Genomic DNA, 15947 nt, shown 5'->3' with positions numbered 1-15947 from the left:
CTGGGACAGCCCCTCGTATCCCACTGGGACAGCCCCTCGTATCCCACTGGGACAGCCCCTCGTATCCCACTGGGACAGCCCCTCGTATCCCACTGGGACAGCCCCTCGTATCCCGCTGGGACAGCCCCTCGTATCCCGCTGGGACAGCCCCTCGTATCCCGCTGGGACAGCCCCTCGTATCCTGCTGGGACAGCCCCTCGTATCCCACTGGGACAGCCCCTCGTATCCTGCTGGGACAGCCCCTCGTATCCCACTGGGACAGCCCCTCGTATCCCACTGGGACAGCCCCTCGTATCCCACTGGGACAGCCCCTCGTATCCTGCTGGGACAGCCCCTCGTATCCTGCTGGGACAGCCCCTCGTATCCTGCTGGGACAGCCCCTCGTATCCTGCTGGGACAGCCCCTCCTGTGGGATCCTGCTGGGACAGCCCCTCGTCCCACTGTGCCCTCGTATCCTGCTGGGACAGCCCCTCGTATCCTGCTGGGACAGCCCCTCGTCCTGCTGGGACAGCCCTCCCTGCTGGGACAGCCCCTCGTATCCTGCTGGGACAGCCCCTCGTATCCTGCTGGGACAGCCCCTCGTATCCTGCTGGGACAGCCCCTCGTATCCTGCTGGGACAGCCCCTCGTATCCTGCTGGGACAGCCCCTCGTATCCTGCTGGGACAGCCCCTCGTATCCTACTGGGACAGCCCCTCGTATCCTACTGGGACAGCCCCTCGTATCCTGCTGGGACAGCCCCTCGTATCCTGCTGGGACAGCCCCTCGTATCAGCCCCTCGTATCCCACTGGGACAGCCCCTCGTATCCCACTGGGACAGCCCCCCGTATCCCACTGGGACAGCCCCTCGTATCCTACTGGGACAGCCCCTCGTATCAGCCCCTCGTATCCCACTGGGACAGCCCCTCGTATCAGCCCCTCGTATCCCGCTGGGACAGCCCCTCGTATCCCGCTGGGACAGCCCCTCGTATCCCGCTGGGACAGCCCCTCGTATCCCACTGGGACAGCCCCTCGTATCCCGCTGGGACAGCCCCTCGTATCCCGCTGGGACAGCCCCTCGTATCCCGCTGGGACAGCCCCTCGTATCCCGCTGGGACAGCCCCTCGTATCCCGCTGGGACAGCCCCTCGTATCCCGCTGGGACAGCCCCTCGTATCCCGCTGGGACAGCCCCTCGTATCCCGCTGGGACAGCCCCTCGTATCCTACTGGGACAGCCCCGTCCCGCTGGGATCCCACTGGGACAGCCCCTCGTATCCCGCTGGGACAGCCCCTCGCTGGGACAGCCCCGCTGGGACAGCCCCGTATCCCGTATCCCGCTGGGACAGCCCCTCGTATCCTGCTGGGGGACAGCCCCTCGTATCCGCCCCTCGTATCCCGCTGGGACAGCCCCTCGTATCCCGCTGGGACAGCCCCTCGTATCCTACTGGGACAGCCCCTCGTATCCTACTGGGACAGCCCCTTGTATCCTACTGGGACAGCCCCTCGTATCAGCCCCTTGTATACCGCTGGGACAGCCCCTCGTATCCTGCTGGGACAGCCCCTCGTATCCTACTGGGACAGCCCCCCGTATCAGCCCCTTGTATACCGCTGGGAGAGCCCCTCGTATCCTGCTGGGACAGCCCCTCGTATCCTGCTGGGACAGCCCCACGTAAGACTAGAAGTGGCCTTCATATTGCAGGTCTGTCTAAGACTAGAGGAGACCTTCAGATTGAAAGCCTGTCTAAGACTAATCTAATGTTTTGGTGCACTGAGCAACACTTGAAAGTTGTGACAATTTTCAGGGCCTTCCTCTGACACCGCCTGGTGTAGAAGTCCTGGATGGCAGGAAGCTTAGCCCCAGTGATGTACTGGGCCGTACGCACTACCCTTTGTAGCGCCTTGCGGTCAGAGGCCGAGCAGTTGCCGTACCAGGCAGTGATGCAACCAGTCAGGATGCTCTCGATGGTGCAGCTGTAGAACCTTTTGAGGATCTGAGGACCCGTGCCAAATCTTTTTAGTTTCCTGACTGGCACCACACGGCCAGGTCTCTGACTTCCTCCTCATTGTCACGTTCTGACCTTAGTTCCTTTTGTATGTTTCTATTTTAGGTAGGTCAGGGCGTGAGCTGGGGTGGGCATTTGATGTTTTTGTTCTATGTTTGGTATTTCTATGTGTTTGGCCTGGTATGGTTCCCAATCAGAGGCAGCTGTCGATCGTTGTCTCTGAATGAGAACCATACTTAGGTAGCCTGTTTTCCCACTCTTGTTTGTGGGTGTTTGTTTTCTGTTTAGAGTATGTCACCTTGCTGTTTCATTTCTTCTTTCTTCACTTTGTTATTTAGTGTGTGTTCAGTTAATAAATTAACATGGACACTTACCGCGCTGCGCATTGGTCCCATTGGTCCCACTTCGTCAGACGACGAAGAGATCCGTTACACTTACAGGCAGTCTCGTCGTTGTCGGTGATCAGGCCTACCACTGTTATGTCGTCTGCAAACTTAATGATGGTGTTGGAGTCGTACCTGACCATGTAGTTGTGGGTGAACAGGGAGTACAGGAGGGGACTGAGCACGCACCCCCTGGGGAGCTCCAGTGTTGAGGATCAGCGTGGCGGATGTGTTGTTACCTACCCTCACCACCTGGGAGGCGGCCCGTCAGGAAGTCTAGGATCCAGTTGCAGAGGGAGGTGTTTAGTCCCAGGGTCCTGAGCTTATTGATGAGCTTTGACGGTACTATGTTGTTGAACGCTGAGCTGTAGTCAATGAACACCATTCTCACATAGGTGTTCCTTCTGTCCAGGTGGGAAAGGGCAGTGTGGAGTGCAATAGAGATTGAGTCATCTGTATGCAAATTGGACTGGGTCTAGGGTTTCTGGGATAATGGTGTTGATGTGAGCCATGACCAGCCTTTCAAAGCACTTCATGGCTACGGGTCTGTAGTCATTTAGGCAGGTTGCCTTTGTGTTCTTGGGCACAGGGACTATGGTGGTCTGCTTGAAACATGTTGGTATTACAGACTCAATCAGGGACAGGTTGAAAATGTCAGTGAAGACACCTGACCAGTTGGTCAGCACATGCTCGGAGCACACGTCCTGGTAATCAGTCTAGACCCGCAGATCGGCTACGGAGAGCGTGATCACACAGTCATCCGGAACAACTGATGCTCTCATGCATGTTTCAGTGTTGTTGCTTGCCTCGAAGCAAGCATAGAAGTGATTTAGCTCGTCTGGTAGGCTCGTGTCACTGGGCGGCTCTGCTTCCCTTTATAGTCTGTAATAGTTTGCCCTGCCACATAAGGCGAGCGTCGGAGCCGGTCACTCTCTCTACTATTATTCTGACCTTTCACATTCTTAAAATAAAAATGGTGACCCTAACTGACCTAAAACAAAGACTTTTTTACTCGGATTAAAAGTCAGGAATTGTGAAAAACGGTGTGTGTAAACTTCCCACTTCTCTGTGCCATTTCTTCTTAGAGGGAACATGGTCCACGAGTGTCATTGTGTCCAAGACCTTTCGAAATGTTTGAACGGTTCTTGATGTAATGTGATTCGTGGATTAAAAATAAAAAGTATTTAAAATGTATGCGTCTCACCATGTAAGACTCCAGACAGGACACCAGCTGTCTAACACAGGGCTCCAGACAGTTCTGATTCCTCTTGACCTTCTGCAGTGACGTGTCTGTCAGGATCTACACAGAGGAGATACAACTGTGAGGAGAGAGAGACAGACACACACGATACAGGCACACACACACACACACAGAGACACACACACACACACACACACGATAGAGACGCACGCACACGCACACACACGCACACGATACAGGCACACACACACACGATACAGGCACACACACACACGATACACACACACCTTCTGTATCTTGGTCCTCATGGCTGTGGGGATGGTGGTAGGACACACACACACACACACACACACACACACACACACACAGTCACCTTCTGTATCTTGGTCCTCATGGCTGTGGGGATGGTGGTAGGGGACACACACACACACACACACACACACACAGTCACCTTCTGTATCTTGGTCCTCATGGCTGTGGGGATGGTGGTAGGACACACACACACACACACACACACACACACACACACACACACACACACACACACACACACACACACACACACACACACAGTCACCTTCTGTATCTTGGTCCTCATGGCTGTGGGGATGGTGGTAGGGGACACACACACACACACACACACACAGTCACCTTCTGTATCTTGGTCCTCATGGCTGTGGGGATGGTGGTAGGACACACACACACACACACACACACACAGTCACCTTCTGTATCTTGGTCCTCATGGCTGTGGGGATGGCGGTAGGGGACACACACACACACACACACACACTTCTGTATCTTGGTCCTCATGGCTGTGGGGATGGTGGTAGGGGACACACACACACACACACACACACACACACACACACACACACCTTCTGTATCTTGGTCCTCATGGCTGTGGGGATGGTGGTAGGGGACACACACACACACACACACACACACACACACACAGTTACCTTCTTTATCTTGGTCCTCATGGCTGTGGGGATGGTGATAGGACACACACACACACACAGACACACACACACACACACCTTCTGTATCTTGGTCCTCATGGCTGTGGGGATGGTGATAGGACACACACACACACACAGACACACACACACACACACACCTTCTGTATCTTGGTCCTCATGGCTGTGGGGATGGTGGTAGGGGACACACACACACACACACAGTCACCTTCTGTATCTTGGTCCTCATGGTTGTGGGGATGGTGGTAGGGGACACACACACACACACACACACACACACACACACACAGTCAACTTCTGTATCTTGGTCCTCATGGCTGTGGGGATGGTGGTAGGGGACACACACACACACACACACACACACACACACAGTCACCTTCTGTATCTTGGTCCTCATGGTTGTGGGGATGGTGGTAGGGGACACACACACACACACACACACACGGTCACCTTCTGTATCTTGGTCCTCATGGCTGTGGGGATGGTGGTAGGACACACACACACACACACACACACCTTCTGTATCTTGGTCCTCATGGCTGTGGGGATGGTGGTAGGGGACACACACACACACACACACACACACACATGGTCACCTTCTGTATCTTGGTCCTCATGGCTGTGGGGATGGTGGTAGGGGACACACACACACACACACACACACACACACAGTCACCTTCTGTATCTTGGTCCTCATGGCTGTGGGGATGGTGGTAGGGGAGATGAACTGGAAGGATGGAGCTGCGTTGTTGGGGTAGTGGGAAGGGAACTTCACCACCAGGTGGACCTGGTTGGTCCCGAACACGGCTGACACCACACAGCTACGATTCACCGCATCCATCTGGAGACCCGAACAATCACACCACAGAACCACATTGGTACCAAGCAGAACAATCACACCACAGAACCACATTGGTACCAAGGAGAACAATCACACCACAGAACCACATTGGTACCAAGGAGAACAATCACACCACAGAACCACATTGGTACCAAGGAGAACAATCACACCACAGAACCGCATTGGTACCAAGGAGAACAATCACACCACAGAACCACATTGGTACCAAGGAGAACAATCACACCACAGAACCACATTGGTACCAAGGAGAACAATCACACCACAGAACCACATTGGTACCATGGAGAACAATCACACCACAGAACCACATTGGTACTATGGAGAACAATCACACCACAGAACCACATTGGTACCATGGAGAACAATCACACCACAGAACCACATTGGTACCAAGGAGAACAATCACACCACAGAACCACATTGGTACCAAGGAGAACAATCACACCACAGAACCGCATTGGTACTATGTAGAACAATCACACCACAGAACCACATCAGTACTATGTAGAACAATCACACCACAGAACCGCATTGGTACTATGTAGAACAATCACACCACAGAACCGCATTGGTACTATGTAGAACAATCACACCACAGAACCACATTGGTACTATGTAGAACAATCACACCACAGAACCACATTGGTACTATGGAGAACAATCACACCACAGAACCACATTGGTACTACGTAGAACAATCACACCACAGAACCACATCGGTACGATGGAGAACAATCACACCACAGAACCACATCGGTACGGTGTAGAACAATCACACCACAGAACCACATTGGTACTATGGAGAACAATCACACCACAGAACCACATTGGTACGATGTCAACAATCACACCACAGAACCACATTGGTACCATGGAGAACAATCACACCACAGAACCACATTGGTACTATGTCAACAATCACACCACAGAACCACATTGGTACGATGTCAACAATCACACCACAGAACCACATCGGTACAATGTAGAACAATCACACCACAGAACCACATTGGTACAAGGTCAACAATCACACCACAGAACCACATTGGTTCTACGTACAACAATCACACCACAGAACCTCATTGGTACTACGTAGAACAATCACACCACAGAACCACATTGGTACTACGTACAACAATCACACCACAGAACCTCATTGGTACTACGTAGAAAAATCACACCACAGAACCACATTGGTACTACGTACAACAATCACACCACAGAACCTCATTGGTACTACGTAGAAAAATCACACCACAGAACCACATTGGTACTACGTAGAACAATCACACCACAGAACCGCATTGGTACTATGTAGAACAATCACACCACAGAACCACATTGGTACTATGTAGAACAATCACACCACAGAACCACATTGGTACTATGTAGAACAATCACACCACAGAACCACATTGGTACTATGTAGAACAATCACACCACAGAACCACATTGGTACTATGTAGAACAATCACACCACAGAACCACATTGGTACTATGTAGAACAATCAAACCACAGAACCACATTGGTACTATGTAGAACAATCACACCACAGAACCACATCGGTACTATGTAGAACAATCACACCACAGAACCGCATCGGTACTATGGAGAACAATCACACCACAGAACCACATTGGTACCATGGAGAACAATCACACCACAGAACCACATTGGTACTATGGAGAACAATCACACCACAGAACCACATTGGTACCATGGAGAACAATCACACCACAGAACCACATTGGTATGATGTCAACAATCACACCACAGAACCACATTGGTACGATGTCAACAATCACACCACAGAACCACATTGGTACTACGTAGAACAATCACACCACACAGCTACGGTTCACCGCATCCATCTGGAGGCCCGAACAATCACACCACAGAACCACATTGGTTCTACGTACAACAATCACACCACAGAACCTCATTGGTACTACGTAGAACAATCACACCACAGAACCACATCGGTACTACGTAGAACAATCACACCACAGAACCACATCGGTACTATGTAGAACAATCACACCACAGAACCGCATTGGTACTATGTAGAACAATCACACCACAGAACCGCATTGGTACTATGTAGAACAATCACACCACAGAACCACATTGGTACTATGTAGAACAATCACACCACAGAACCACATTGGTACTATGTAGAACAATCACACCACAGAACCACATTGGTATTATGTAGAACAATCACACCACAGAACCACATTGGTACTATGTAGAACAATCACACCACAGAACCGCATTGGTACCAAGGAGAACAATCACACCACAGAACCACATTGGTACTATGTAGAACAATCACACCACAGAACCACATTGGTACAATGTAGAACAATCACACCACAGAACCACATTGGTACTACGTAGAACAATCACACCACAGAACCACATCGGTTCTACGTAGAACAATCACACCACAGAACCACATCGGTTCTACGTAGAACAATCACACCACAGAAACGCATTGGTACGATGGAGAGCAATCACACCGCAGAACCACATTGGTTCCATGGAGAACAAAGAAATATGGGAAGCATGTAGTTCTGTTGAACAGACCACCATAATAAAGGGAGATGTAGTTCTGTTGAACAGACCACCATAATAAAGGGAGATGTAGTTCTATAGAACAGACCACCATAATAAAGGGAGATGTAGTTCTATAGAACAGACCATAATAAAGGGAGATGTAGTTCTATTGAACAGACCACCATAATAAAGGGAGATGTAGTTCTATGGAACAGACCACCATAATAAAGGGAGATGTAGTTCTATAGAACAGACCATAATAAAGGGAGATGTAGTTCTATAGACCAGACCATAATAAAGGGAGATGTAGTTCTATAGAACAGACCATAATAAAGGGAGATGTAGTTCTATAGAACAGACCATAATAATAAAGGGAGATGTAGTTCTATTGGACAGACCATAATAAAGCCATTGTAACGGTATGAAGGGAGTAGGGGTCCGTCTAGCTACACTGTCATAAAGCCTACATAACAAAGTCATTAGATGTCGTTAGGAGTCATAACCCATTTTAAATAATTGACATAGCATATGTCATTATGAGTTATAAATTCTCTCTTTCTCTCTCTCGGAGGACCTGAGCCCTAGGACCATGTCCCAGGACTACCTGACATGATGACTCCTTGCTGTCCCCAGTCCACCTGGCCATGCTGCTGCTCCAGTTTCAACTGGCCTGGGCCCTAGGACCATGTCCCAGGACTACCTGACATGATGACTCCTTGCTGTCCCCAGTCCACCTGACTGTGCTGCTGCTCCAGTTTCAACTGTTCTGCCTTATTATTATTCGACCATGCTGGTCATTTATGAACATTTGAACATCTTGGCCATGTTCTGTTATAATCTCTACCCGGCACAGCCAGAAGAGGACTGGCCACCCCACATAGCCTGGTTCCTCTCTAGGTTTCTTCCTAGGTTTTGGCCTTTCTAGGGAGTTTTTCCTAGCCACCGTGCTTCTACACCTGCATTGCTTGCTGTTTGGGGTTTTAGGCTGGGTTTCTGTACAGCACTTTGAGATATCAGCTGATGTACGAAGGGCTATATAAATAAATTTGATTTGATTTGATAAGACTGTCATTAGGAGTTACAAGCAGTCATAAGACTATCATAGGAAACGTCATTAGGAGTTATAAGCTCACCTCCACGTTGACGTTTCTGATCTGCAGGTTGACCAGAGAGAACTCCTGTTGCAGTGTCTGGGGCAGAGCAGAAGAGTCATGTCTACCACCGGAGGTAATCACCAGCCTGGTCTGTGAGTGAGTGAGAGAGTGAGAGAGATGGTGTGAGAGAGAGAGCCTGGTGTGAGAGAGAGAGAGAGAGTTCCTGTGAGTTTTGGAGATTTCTAGAGGAGAGAGAAAGAGAGACCGAAAGAGAGAGAGAGAGAGATTGCTTGAAGTTTGGGGTTTTAGGCTGAAAGAGAGAGTAGAGAGCAGAGAGAGAGATCAGCTGAGAGAAGAGAAAGAGGCTATATAAATACATTTGATTTGAGAGAAAGATAAGAAAGAGAGAGAGGAGTTAGAAAGAAGAGAGAGAGAGTCATAAGAGAGATCAGAGAGAAGAGAGATTAGAGAGTTATAAGCTCACCTCCACGAGAGAAAGAGTTTCTGAGAGAGAAGGAAAGAGACCAGAGAGAACTCCTGTTGCAGTGTCTGGGGGCAGAGCAGAAGAGTCATGTCTAAGAGAAAGAGAAGTCAGAGCACCAGAGAGGTCTGAGAGAAAGAGAGTGAGAAAAAGAAGAGAGAGTTGGTGTGAGAGAGAGAGAGAGAGAGAGAGTTGAGAGAGAGAGAGAGAGAGAGAGAGAGAGAGAGAGAGAGAGATGGTGTGAGAGAGAGAGAGGTGAGAAAGAGAAAAAGAGACAAGAGACATTCCTCTGTTCTACTGTAGTCAGGTCTATACATTCCTCTGTTCTACTGTCAGGTCTATACATTCCTCTGTTCTACTGTAGTCAGGTCTATACATTCCTCTGTTCTACTGTAGTCAGGTCTATACATTCCTCTGTTCTACTGTAGTCAGGTCTATACATTCCTCTGTTCTACTGTAGTCAGGTCTATACATTCCGCTGTTCTACTGTAGTCAGGTCTATACATTCCTCTGTAGTCAGGTCTATACATTCCTCTGTAGTCAGGTCTATACATTCCTCTGTAGTCAGGTCTATACATTCCTCTGTAGTCAGGTCTATACATTCCTCTGTTCTACTGTAGTCAGGTCTATACATTCCTCTGTTCTACTGTAGTCAGGTCTATACATTCCTCTGTTCTACTGTAGTCAGGTCTATACATTCCTCTGTTCTACTGTAGTCAGGTCTATACATTCCTCTGTAGTCAGGTCTATACATTCCTCTGTAGTCAGGTCTATACATTCCTCTGTAGTCAGGTCTATACATTCCTCTGTTCTACTGTAGTCAGGTCTATACATTCCTCTGTTCTACTGTAGTCAGGTCTATACATTCCTCTGTTCTACTGTAGTCAGGTCTATACATTCCTCTGTAGTCAGGTCTATACATTCCTCTGTTCTACTGTAGTCAGGTCTATACATTCCTCTGTTCTACTGTAGTCAGGTCTATACATTCCTCTGTTCTACTGTAGTCAGGTCTATACATTCCTCTGTTCTACTGTAGTCAGGTCTATACATTCCTCTGTTCTACTGTAGTCAGGTCTATACATTCCTCTGTTCTACTGTAGTCAGGTCTATACATTCCTCTGTTCTACTGTAGTCAGGTCTATACATTCCTCTGTTCTACTGTAGTCAGGTCTATACATTCCTCTGTTCTACTGTAGTCAGGTCTATACATTCCTCTGTTCTACTGTAGTCAGGTCTATACATTCCTCTGTTCTACTGTAGTCAGGTCTATACATTCCTCTGTTCTACTGTAGTCAGGTCTATACATTCCTCTGTTCTACTATAGTCAGGTCTATACATTCCTCTGTTCTACTGTAGTCAGGTCTATACATTCCTCTGTTCTACTGTAGTCAGGTCTATACATTCCTCTGTTCTACTGTAGTCAGGTCTATACATTCCTCTGTTCTACTGTAGTCAGGTCTATACATTCCTCTGTAGTCAGGTCTATACATTCCTCTGTAGTCAGGTCTATACATTCCTCTGTTCTACTGTAGTCAGGTCTATACATTCCTCTGTTCTACTGTAGTCAGGTCTATACATTCCTCTGTTCTACTGTAGTCAGGTCTATACATTCCTCTGTTCTACTGTAGTCAGGTCTATACATTCCTCTGTTCTACTGTAGTCAGGTCTATACATTCCGCTGTTCTACTGTAGTCAGGTCTATACAGCCCTCTGTAGTCAGGTCTATACATTCCTCTGTTCTACTGTAGTCAGGTCTATACATTCCTCTGTTCTACTGTAGTCAGGTCTATACAGCCCTCTGTAGTCAGGTCTATACATTCCTCTGTTCTACTGTAGTCAGGTCTATACATTCCTCTGTTCTACTGTAGTCAGGTCTATACATTCCTCTGTAGTCAGGTCTATACATTCCTCTGTTCTACTGTAGTCAGGTCTATACATTCCTCTGTTCTACTGTAGTCAGGTCTATACATTCCTCTGTTCTACTGTAGTCAGGTCTATACATTCCTCTGTTCTACTGTAGTCAGGTCTATACATTCCTCTGTTCTACTGTAGTCAGGTCTATACATTCCTCTGTTCTACTGTAGTCAGGTCTATACATTCCTCTGTTCTACTGTAGCGCCGTCATAATTTAACCTCCAAGTTCCCCAGTTGTCTTGAAAGCACCATTAGGTTCATCGTTTAGCTAGCTAGCATGTCTAAACCAAAGACCACTTCGCCAGATGATCACATGACCCATCGTGTTAGCCAGGCGGGCGTTGATTACCTTGCAGGTGTTCGGCTGGCAGGCCACAGCTGTGTATGGTGGGTTCAGGGTCCTGAGAGGGAAGGCTCTTCTCTGACTCGGTAGTTAGGCTCATCCCCTCTATCGGATCCTCTACCAGGTCGTTGGCACACAGCTACACAGGGAGAACACACATTTAACATGGAGTTAACATGAAGTGAGTCCCAAATGACAACCAGTTCCTAAATACCGCACCACTTCTGACCAGGGACCCATAGAGATTTGAATAGAATATTGGATTTGACAGATTCCACACCTTCTGTAGCTGTGGATCCAGCCTCCATATTCTCAGAGTCTGGTCTCTGGACAAAGTCACCATCTGGTACTCCTTAGAAGCTAGTAGGAGACAACGAGACAGGAGAATCAGAGGACTGAACTCTATGGAGAATGAGACAACGAGACAGGAGAATCAGAGGACTGAACTCTATGGACAATGAGACAACGAGACAGGAGAATCAGAGGACTGAACTCTATGGGCAATGAGACAACGAGACAGGGAGAATCAGAGGACTGAACTCTATGGAGAATGAGACAACGAGACAGGGAGAATCAGAGGACTGAACTCTATGGAGAATGAGACAACGAGACAGGGAGAATCAGAGGACTGAACTCTATGGAGAATGAGACAACGAGACAGGAGACTCAGAGGACTGAACTCTATGGAGAAGGAGACAACGAGACAGGGAGAATCAGAGGACTGAACTCTATGGACAATGAGACAACGAGACAGGAGACTCAGAGGACTGAACTCTATGGACAATGAGACAACGAGACAGGAGAATCAGAGGACTGAACTCTATATATATATTACCCAGGCTGGTAGAGGTATAATACCCAGGCTGGTAGAGGTATATTACCCAGGCTGGTAGAGGTATATTACCCAGGCTGGTAGAGGTATATTACCCAGGCTGGTAGAGGTATAATACCCAGGCTGGTAGAGGTATAATACCCAGGCTGGTAGAGGTATATTACCCAGGCTGGTAGATGTATATTACCCAGGCTGGTAGAGGTATATTACCCAGGCTGGTAGAGGTATATTACCCAGGCTGGTAGAGGTATATTACCCAGGCTGGTAGAGGTATAATACCCAGGCTGGTAGAGGTATATTACCCCGGCTGGTAGAGGTATATTACCCAGGCTGGTAGAGGTATATTACCCAGGCTGGTAGAGGTATATTACCCAGGCTGGTAGAGGTATATTACCCAGGCTGGTAGAGGTATATTACCCAGGCTGGTAGAGGTATATTACTCAGGCTGGTAGAGGTATATTACTCAGGCTGGTAGAGGTATATTACTCAGGCTGGTAGAGGTATATTACCCAGGCTGGTAGAGGTATATTACCCAGGCTGGTAGAGGTATATTACTCAGGCTGGTAGAGGTATATTACCCAGGCTGGTAGAGGTATATTACTCAGGCTGGTAGAGGTATATTACCCAGGCTGGTAGAGGTATATTACCCAGGCTGGTAGAGGTATATTACCCAGGCTGGTAGAGGTATATTACTCAGGCTGGTAGAGGTATATTACCCAGGCTGGTAGAGTTATATTACTCAGGCTGGTAGAGGTATATTACCCAGGCTGGTAGAGGTATATTACCCAGGCTGGTAGAGGTATATTACCCAGGCTGGTAGAGGTATATTACTCAGGCTGGTAGAGTTATATTACCCAGGCTGGTAGAGGTATATTACCCAGGCAGGTAGAGGTATATTACCCAGCCACCCAGGCTGGTAGAGGTATATTACCCAGGCTGGTAGAGGTATATTACCCAGGCTGGTAGAGGTATATTACCCAGCCACCCAGGCTGGTAGAGGTATATTACCCAGGCTGGTATAGGTATATTACCCAGGCTGGTAGAGTTATATTACCCAGGCTGGTAGAGGTATATTACCCAGGCTGGTAGAGGTATATTACCCAGGCTGGTAGAGGTATATTACCCAGGCTGGTAGAGGTATATTACCCAGGCTGGTAGAGGTATATTACCCAGGCTGGTAGAGTTGTATTACCCAACCACCCAGGCTGGTAGAGTTATATTACCCAGGCTGGTAGAGTTATATTACCCAACCACCCAGGCTGGTAGAGGTATATTACCCAACCACCCAGGCTGGTAGAGGTATATTACCCAACCACCCAGGCTGGTAGAGGTATATTACCCAGGCTGGTAGAGGTATATTACCCAGGCTGGTAGAGGTATATTACCCAGGCTGGTAGAGGTATATTACCCAGACTGGTAGAGGTATATTACCCAGCCACCCAGACTGGTAGAGTTATATTACCCAGGCTGGTAGAGTTATATTACCCAGGCTGGTAGAGTTATATTACCCAGGCTGGTAGAGGTATATTACCCAGGCTGGTAGAGGTATATTACCCAGGCTGGTAGAGGTATATTACCCAGGCTGGTAGAGGTATATTACCCAGGCTGGTAGAGTTATATTACCCAGACTGGTAGAGGTATATTACCCAGGCTGGTAGAGGTATATTACCCAGGCTGGAAGAGGTATATTACCCAGGCTGGTAGAGGTATATTACCCAGGCTGGTAGAGGTATATTACCCAGCCACCCAGGCTGGTAGAGGTATATTACCCAGGCTGGTAGAGGTATATTACCCAGGCTGGTAGAGTTATATTACCCAGGCTGGTAGAGGTATATTACCCAGGCTGGTAGAGTTATATTACCCAGGCTGGTAGAGGTATATTACCCAGGCTGGTAGAGGTATATTACCCAGGCTGGTAGAGGTATATTACCCAGGCTGGTAGAGGTATATTACCCAGACTGGTAGAGGTATATTACCCAGCCACCCAGACTGGTAGAGTTATATTACCCAGGCTGGTAGAGTTATATTACCCAGGCTGGTAGAGTTATATTACCCAGGCTGGTAGAGGTATATTACCCAGGCTGGTAGAGGTATATTACCCAGGCTGGTAGAGGTATATTACCCAGGCTGGTAGAGTTATATTACCCAGACTGGTAGAGGTATATTACCCAGGCTGGTAGAGGTATATTACCCAGGCTGGAAGAGGTATATTACCCAGGCTGGTAGAGGTATATTACCCAGGCTGGTAGAGGTATATTACCCAGGCTGGTAGAGGTATATTACCCAGGCTGGTAGAGGTATATTACCCAACAACCCAGCCTGGTAGAGGTATATTACCCAGGCCGGTAGAGTTATATTACCCAACCACCCAGGCTGGTAGAGGTATATTACCCAGGCCGGTAGAGTTATATTACCCAACCACCCAGGCTGGTAGAGGTATATTACCCAGCCACCCAGGCTGGTAGAGGTATATTACCCAGGCTGGTAGAGGTATATTATCCAGGCTGGTAGAGGTATATTACCCAGGCTGGTAGAGGTATATTACCCAGGCTGGTAGAGTTTTATTACCCAGCCACCCAGGCTGGTAGAGGTATATATTACCCAGCCACCCAGGCTGGTAGAGGTATATTACCCATCCACCCAGGCAGGTAGAGGTATATTACCCAGCCACCCAGGCAGGTAGAGGTATATTACCCAGCCACCCAGGCTGGTAGAGTTATATTACCCAACCACCCAGGCTGGTAGAGGTATATTACCCAGCCACCCAGGCTGGTAGAGGTATATTACCCAGCAACATAGGCTGGTAGAGTTATATTACCCAACCACCCAGGCTGGTAGAGGTATATTACCCAGGCTGGTAGAGGTATATTACCCAGCCACCCAGGCAGGTAGAGGTATATTACCCAGCCACCCAGGCAGGTAGAGGTATATTACCCAGCCACCCAGGCAGGTAGAGGTATATTACCCAGCCACCCAGGCTGGTAGAGTTATATTACCCAACCACCCAGGCTGGTAGAGGTATATTACCCAGGCTGGTAGAGGTATATTACCCAGACTGGTAGAGGTATATTACCCAGGCTGGTAGAGGTATATTACCCAGGCTGGTAGAGGTATATTACCCAGGCTGGTAGAGGTATATTACCCAGGCTGGTAGAGTTATATTACCCAGGCTGGTAGAGGTATATTACCCAGGCTGGTAGAGGTATATTACCCAGGCTGGTAGAGGTATATTACCCAGCCACCCAGGCTGGTAGAGGTATATTACCCAGGCTGGTAGAGGTATGTTACCCAGGCTGGTAGAGGTATATTACCCAGGC

The 15947-nt window shown here is 48.5% G+C and overlaps 1 pseudogene; it reads right to left on the bottom strand.

The window, feature by feature from the left end:
- Window positions 1-3429: 3429 nt before the first annotated feature.
- LOC135570265 (GATOR2 complex protein WDR59-like) overlaps window positions 3430-15947 on the bottom strand; it is a 57891-nt pseudogene continuing 45373 nt past the window's right edge.

The sequence above is a fragment of the Oncorhynchus nerka genome, unplaced genomic scaffold, assembly GCF_034236695.1.
Source record: "Oncorhynchus nerka isolate Pitt River unplaced genomic scaffold, Oner_Uvic_2.0 unplaced_scaffold_1009, whole genome shotgun sequence".
NCBI lineage: Eukaryota > Metazoa > Chordata > Actinopteri > Salmoniformes > Salmonidae > Oncorhynchus > Oncorhynchus nerka.
Note: the sequence above shows the minus strand (reverse complement) of the source record. Positions and strands in the feature narration are given on the sequence as shown.